The sequence below is a fragment of the Vitis riparia genome, chromosome 10 (assembly GCF_004353265.1).
Source record: "Vitis riparia cultivar Riparia Gloire de Montpellier isolate 1030 chromosome 10, EGFV_Vit.rip_1.0, whole genome shotgun sequence".
NCBI classification, from domain to species: Eukaryota; Viridiplantae; Streptophyta; class Magnoliopsida; order Vitales; family Vitaceae; genus Vitis; species Vitis riparia.
Window position 1 is genome coordinate 15,772,397 of NC_048440.1, and position 7,496 is coordinate 15,779,892.

Consider the following 7,496-nt stretch of genomic DNA (forward strand, 5'->3'; position numbering starts at 1 on the left):
AGCTACTTAACAAAATATTGACTAAAAAGGTTTAACTCACAATTCAGTTAAATCCTTCAAGACAGATATGCTAGAAGGTATGGGCCCTTGAAGACCACTTGCTTGAATCTCTCTGTTAACCACACAATCCTAATTCACTAAGATTGCACCTGGAAACTTTTAATATCAAGGAATTTCATAACAAGAGAAGGAACTTACAATTTTTGCAGTTGTTTCCAATTATGAATAAAATTGGGTATTTTTCCAGTGAAATTGCTGCCACTAATCCGATTGCATTTAATCCAACAGAAAGACAAAAATTTAACCGTATAAAAGCTAATTTTTTTTATCACATATCTGAAATATTTACAATTACAATGTTCTAAAGGGCTTTGAAGTCTTACAATTCTATTAATTTGGTTAGATTAGCAAGTGATGGAGGCAACTCCCTAATGAGATTGTTAGCGCTAAAAATGCTAGTCACCAAAGGGAAGATCAAACCAATGTAAATTGCTATAATTTTGAAGGATTACATATAATCAAAATATGAATAGCCAAAAATGAATAGTGATAAGAGGAAAAGGACCAACAAAAGCTCCAAGTTAACGAGTTGCCCAAGTTGGGGAGGAACAGTTCTAGAGAACAGGTTGCTTTCCATCCGCCTGAAAATTCAATTCAGTTTCTTCAAGATAAGAGCAAGAGCAAACTTAAACAAATTAAGAAGCACTTCCCAAAAAAGAAAATGGGGTTGGTGAGGTAGAGTGAATGTCGCTATATACATATATCTCAGAGTAGTAATGTTTCCCAAGAAGCTTGGTATTGATCTTGATAACCTGTTCACAGTAAGTGCCCTGCAAGGAATAGTTCACTTTGTCAATCCTATAAAGATCATCTACAGACTAACCTTAAGGATGAAGTGCAGAAGTATCTCACAAAAATTCTAACTGCATAGAAGCCCATTCATGTGGTATGTTACCACTAAGATAGTTCCTACTGAAATCATTGTAGACAAGGAAAAAAAAATGTTACAACAATGAAAGTTTGAAATCTGAATTTAAGTTTTGAGAAACATGCATATTTACATAAATACTTCTTACATCGTCTTAAGGTAAGGTAATTTCGCTAAAGAGGTTGGAAGCACACTGGCAAGATCTTGCCCTTTGAGAGATCTGTTTGATAAATAAACAAGGTAATATAGGTTCATAGGATTCAAGTTTTGGTTTGGGAAATTCCCAAACGTAATATTCTATTAGTAGACACGAGTATAGTGAAGAAAAACTCTTAATAAGCAACTATTTACGTATGAACTGCTTTATATAAAAATGTGTAACAGGGGCATGTAAGTGCAAATATAAATTAAGAAATAGTGAGAAATCCATAATTTAGTAGCTCATAAAACAGAGGAACATCAAAATCACAAGCCCTAGAAGTACGTAAACCACAAGAATGTAGTCCAAAGCTAGATTGATAACTTCAATATACTTTATGGTCCATGGCACTATGAAAGTACTATACATGTACATTATAGATGCATTTTGAAAAAACTCTAGGTGATTTTGGATCAATTTTCTTCTGTGCTTTTATTATCATCGGTTGTCAATATATATACACAGAGAAGAGATACATCAAGACTCCTAAACAAGGAAAACTCCTAAACAAGGAAGAAAATATGTACAAATTACAAACACAATATTTGCCTACCATGCCAATCAAGGCTTACCAAAAATTTTCCAATCAAGGCTTACCATAATCGGCTGGCCAGTCAAGGTTTACCATAATCACTAATACCCCCCCTCAAGTTGGTGCATGAGGATTCCGAACACCCAACTTGATAAAAAGAAAGTCAAATTGTCGTTTTCCCAAAGCTTTCGTAAAAATGTCTGCGAGCTGCATGGAAGTATGAACATACTTAGTGTGAATAGCACCATTTTGTATCTCATCATGTACAAAGTGGCAACCAACTTCAATATGCTTTGTTCGTTCGTGAAAAAAGGGATTAGATGCTATGTGTAAAGTCGCTTGACTATCACAGTACAAATGCATAGGCTCAGAATGCATCACACCAAGGGTAGACAACAATCCTTTCAACCATTTCAATTCACAAGTTGTGGTTGCCATGGACCTATATTCCACTTCAACCGAAAGCGAGACACCGTATGTTGCTTCTTGGTCTTCCAAGAGATTGGCGAATTACCCAAAAAAATAAAATAACCAGTCAAAGATCGTCGTGTTAAAGGACAACTGGCCCAATCTGAGTCACAATAAGCATACAGTTTCAGGTCGCAATCAGAATGCAAAAGGATACCATGTCCCGGATTGCCTTTCAAATATCGAACAACTCTCAAAGCTACTTCCCAATGTTCATCATTCAGTTGTTGCATGAACTGAGCAAGCATATGTACACAATAAGATAGTTCTGGTCGGGTAATCGTTAGGTAGATGAGTCGACCCACCAGGCATTTGTATTGTCCAGGATCACGTAAATCAGAATTCGCAACAAGTGCTAATTTATGGTTTTGTTCAAGAGGAGTCCCAACAGGCTTGGCTCCCAACAACCCCGCCTTAGAGATGATGTCCAGTGTATACTTGCGTTGACATAAGAAGATACCATTTGAGTTTCTCGCAACTTCAATCCCCAAAAAATATTTTAGTTTTCCTAGATCCTTCATATGAAAACACCGAATCAAATAATCTTTGAACTGTTGCACAATCGTTCCATTATTTTTAGATATAATTAGATCATCAACATAGACAAGAACATTGAGTTGAATGTGTTGAGCTTCATAAGTAAATAATGAGTAATCAGAATATGACTGCTTAAATGCATAACTTGTCAGCACCGCTGCTAACTTGGCAAACCAGCACCTGGGTGCCTGTCGCAGACCATATAATGACTTTCAAAGTCTACAAATTTTACTTGGTGTTAGAGACGCAAAACCAGGTGGCATCTGCATATATACCTCTTCATCTAACTCACTGTGCAGGAAGGCATTATGTACATCCATTTGATGCAGTTCCTAACCCTTCGCAGCTGCAACGACAAGAAACGTTCGCATTGTGACCAACTTTGCTGTCGGGGTAAAAGTCTCATTGTAATCTATGTCTTTGACTTGTTTGTTTCCAAGAATCACTAAGCGTGCCTTGCATCTTTCGATGCTTTCATCAGAATTATATTTAATCTTGTAGACCTATTTGCTCTCGATTGCTTTCTTTCTGGGAGGCAAGTCTTCTACTGTCCATGTTTCATTGTCTTTAAGAGCCTGTATCTCCTTTCTCATCGCCTCTCTCCAACATTCATCTTTTATTGCCTCAGCATAAGTGCTTGGTTCACACCCTGTGGTAATAGCTGCTAGAAAGAACCGATGTTGTGCAGAAAATTTATCACAATTCACATAATGTGCTAAAGGATAGGGTGTACCTGAGGATTTTGACTGGAACGATGAACTCGCTGAGGGGCTTACTTGAATGGTATGTGTTACATAGTCTTTTAACCGAATAGAAGGTTGCTTAACCCTTTTCCCTTGCCAAACTGTTCCTCAGACACCATAGGTCTTGACACGTTGGTGCCTGTCTGTCTCCTACTTCAGTATTCCCATTAGTAGCCATCTCCATATTATGACCCATCTCAACATCAATCTCGTGCTCTACATCCGAGACAGAAGCCTGTTGCTCATCCATGTCATTCTGCATATACGGGTCCTCATCATCTGCAGAGAAATCCACAACTCTATTCTCGGTCAAGGAAGAGTTAACAACATTGTTGAAGTACGGAAATTCTGCTTCAACAAAGATTACATCCCTTGAAACAAAATATTCGCCACTTTCCAAGTCATATAACCGCCAACCTTTCTTTCCAAACGGATACCCAACAAAAATACATTTTTGGCTCCGACTAGCAAATTTGTCTTTATTTATATTCTGGTCATGGGCATAGCACAAACACCCAAAAGTTCGAATGTGCTTATAGGAGGGGGCTTGTTCGTATAAGATCTCATATGGTGTCTTACCATCCAATAAAACAGATGGTGTCCTGTTAATCAAATATCCAACTGTAAGAACACATTCACCCCAAAACTCAATAGGTAAATGTGCCTAAAATCGCAGGGCTCTCGCTACATTGAGAATATGACGATGCTTTCTTTCTACATGCCATTCTATTGTGGCGGCCCGACACACGAAGTTTGATGTAAAATTCCATGTTCAGCAAAATATTTTGTCAAACACATAAACTCAGTACCATTATCACTCCTAATAATTTTCACATTTTTTTCAAATTGTCGTCTCATCATTACCATGAAAATTTTAAGAACACAAGCAACCTCATATTTTCTATTCGACAAATATATCCACACTGCATGTGAACAGTCATCAACGATTGTCAAGAAATAAATATCTCCACAAGAAGTAGGAACCCTATAAGCTCCCCATAAATCACAATGAATCAGGTCAAAACATTCTTTAGCTTTATTATCACTAGAAAAGAACACTTCTCTAGTTTGTTGAGCTCTAAAACAAATATCACAAAACTTATTCTTCACACCATCATTTCTACCAACACTATCAACTTCATAAATTAAATCTACTACCCTAGAAGAGGGATGACCCATTCTTCTATGCCAGAGCTCATAAAACGCAATATTAGTTGTCTTGTAAGCACGGATAGGAGCCACTCCCTTGAGAAAATAAAGTCCCTCGTGTTGTTCACCCGCTCCAATCAGTATCCTCGAATTGCGGTCTTGTATAGCACAAATTTTATTAGTGAATTGAACAATAAGATTGGAATCATCAAGAAGCTGCGACATAGAAATCAAATTGCATTTCAATTTAGGCACAAACAAAACATGTCGTAGTTTCAATTTTTCTCCAAGAGTCACAATTCCTTCTTTCAAAGCTTAGGTCTCTACTCCATTTGGCAACCCAACCGGACAAGGCATAATATCACGCAAGTCATTCCAACATTCATATGTGCCAATCATGTGATGCGAAGCCCCTATGTCAATAATCCAAGGCAAAATATTTTGCTTACCTGTCAATCTCTCATTAGCACCACCTTTGTGTGAGTTTAACATGGTAAGAAGTGTGAGCCATTGTTCGTCACTCAACCCACTAATTTTTGTTCTATCAGAATAAATCACAACACTTCTCCCACCATCAGTTCGTGACGTTTGAATTGCATTGGCTCTAATAGTCCCTCCATGTCCTCGTCCTCGTCCTCCACCTATACCCTACTGAACACCATGTCCACGCCCACCACTACGCCCACCTGTGGTTGTGCGTGACCTGTCACCCCACCATTCTAGATAACCAATCCGTTGAAAGCAACTATCAACTTCATGTCCCTTCCGCTTGCAATTTGAGCAAATCACGGTCTTGTCTTTTCCATCCTCCCCTGGGTTTCGACCACCAGCCTGCACTGCAAAACTCATGGGGTTGCCTCTTTCTTCCTTTGTCCGAGTCATGGTCCGTACTCGTTCTTGTTGTACGATCATAGCATAAACTCGATTTAGATTCGGCAAATGTTCGGTGCTCAGGATATTGGAACGTACTGTCCCATATCCATCTTCATCTAATCCCATCAAGAATTGATGAACTCTTTCTTATTCCCGCTTCTTCTCCAACTGAGTGGTAATGTTACATTTACACCCAGTACAAGTACATACTGGAATTGAGTCATAATTGTTCAGTTCATCCCAAAGAGACTTGAGTCGACCATAATAGACAACTATGCCTTGCCCTTCCTGCTTGCAATTCACAAGATTTGATTTCAATTGTTGTACACATGGACCATTCCCAATAGAAAATCGTTGCTTGATTTCTTCCCAAAGTTCCTTTACGTTTTCCATGTAAGATATGGTTGATCGAAGTGTGGGTTCAATGGTGTTAAACACCCATGAGACAAGCATTGAATTGATGGTCCACCAATCTTCAAGTTCTGGTGAATCGTTGTCCGGTTGTTTGATTGATCCATCCACAAATCCATATTTCTTTTTGGCTCGCAAAGCAGTACACACAACACGCGCCCATTCACCATAGTTCTCACATTTCAGTTGAACTTGGGTAATTATATTACCTGGATTATCGTTGAAAGCCAATGCATAGGGGGTCAGCATTTTTCTGTCAGAGTTGAACCCTTCATCATCTCATTTCTTCCCATCACCAACCATGATGATGTATGTTTAGCTCACAATGGCTATGATACCATGAAAAAATTCTAGGTGATTTTGGATCAATTTTCTTCTATGCTTTTATTCTCATCGGTTGCCAATATATATACACAGAGAAGAGATACATCAAGACTCCTAAACAAGGTAAAACTAAACAAGGAAGAAAATATGTACAAATTACAAACACAATATTTGCCTACCATGCCATTCAAGGCTTACAAAAAACTTGCTAATCAAGGCTTACCATAATTAGCTTGCCAATCAAGGCTAACCATAATCGCTAATACATTTATATATGTAAACCAAATCACAGGTGTTTATATAATGAGGAGGATTGTATTTTGGTAGTTGATGGCCTTAAAGTCTTTATTTCTCACCCACTGTATACATGCTTCTATACATGTATATCTAAACTACATGCATATATATATGGTTGTCCTTGTCAAACTGAATATAAAAAACACTACTATATATTCACAATTTTGATATATGAATAGCAAAATTTTTATGAACATGGATTAGTAATTATAGTCATAAAGTGGTAAGAAATTATAAGATCTCGAGTTATTATTTTTTTTAAAATTTAATATGAATACACTAGAACCCATTTAATAATGATTTTAGAAAGTGTTTCTAATTTTTTTTACACTTGAAAATTTTTATATTGAAATGTTATAAAAATTAGAAATATTTATTAAAATCACTATAAAATGTATTCTTAATAATCAAGTTTAAATTCAATATAGTGATGTAGGATGCTTCAAAATAACTTCATGGGTAATGGATTCTCAATGTATTTTCAAGTCATATACTGTAATTTTACTGTAGAAAAGTTAATTTGCAATTACGAAGAAATTAAATAACTAATTACTTGGTATAAAAAATGAAGTCATATATTATTTCCGCGGTTAATCATAATTAAAATAATATATCATTTGTATAGGCCATTGAATAGAATGTTATTTAAAGGGTGTTTGATAAACCTAATTTAAGTCATTAAATAGCTTAAGTATATTTGGTAATTTAACTTAATATCATAACTTAAAAATAACTTTAAGCGGGGGGTATATCTTTTTTTCGTATTAAAGAAAAGAAAAGTATGTTTTCATGTATTCATATGAAAAAAATCGTAAAATAGGAACTCAAATTTATAAAAAAAATAAAATTAAATAGATAACTAAAAATAATTAGCATTTCATACACTTTTTGATCGAAGGTACTACCTTTAACCATTCAGGTATTACCTTTTAATGATATAGGTACCATTATTTTTTCATCTAGAAATTACCTTTGATCGATAGATGTATAAAACTTGAATTATTTTTAAATGATTTTTATTTTATAATTATTTTT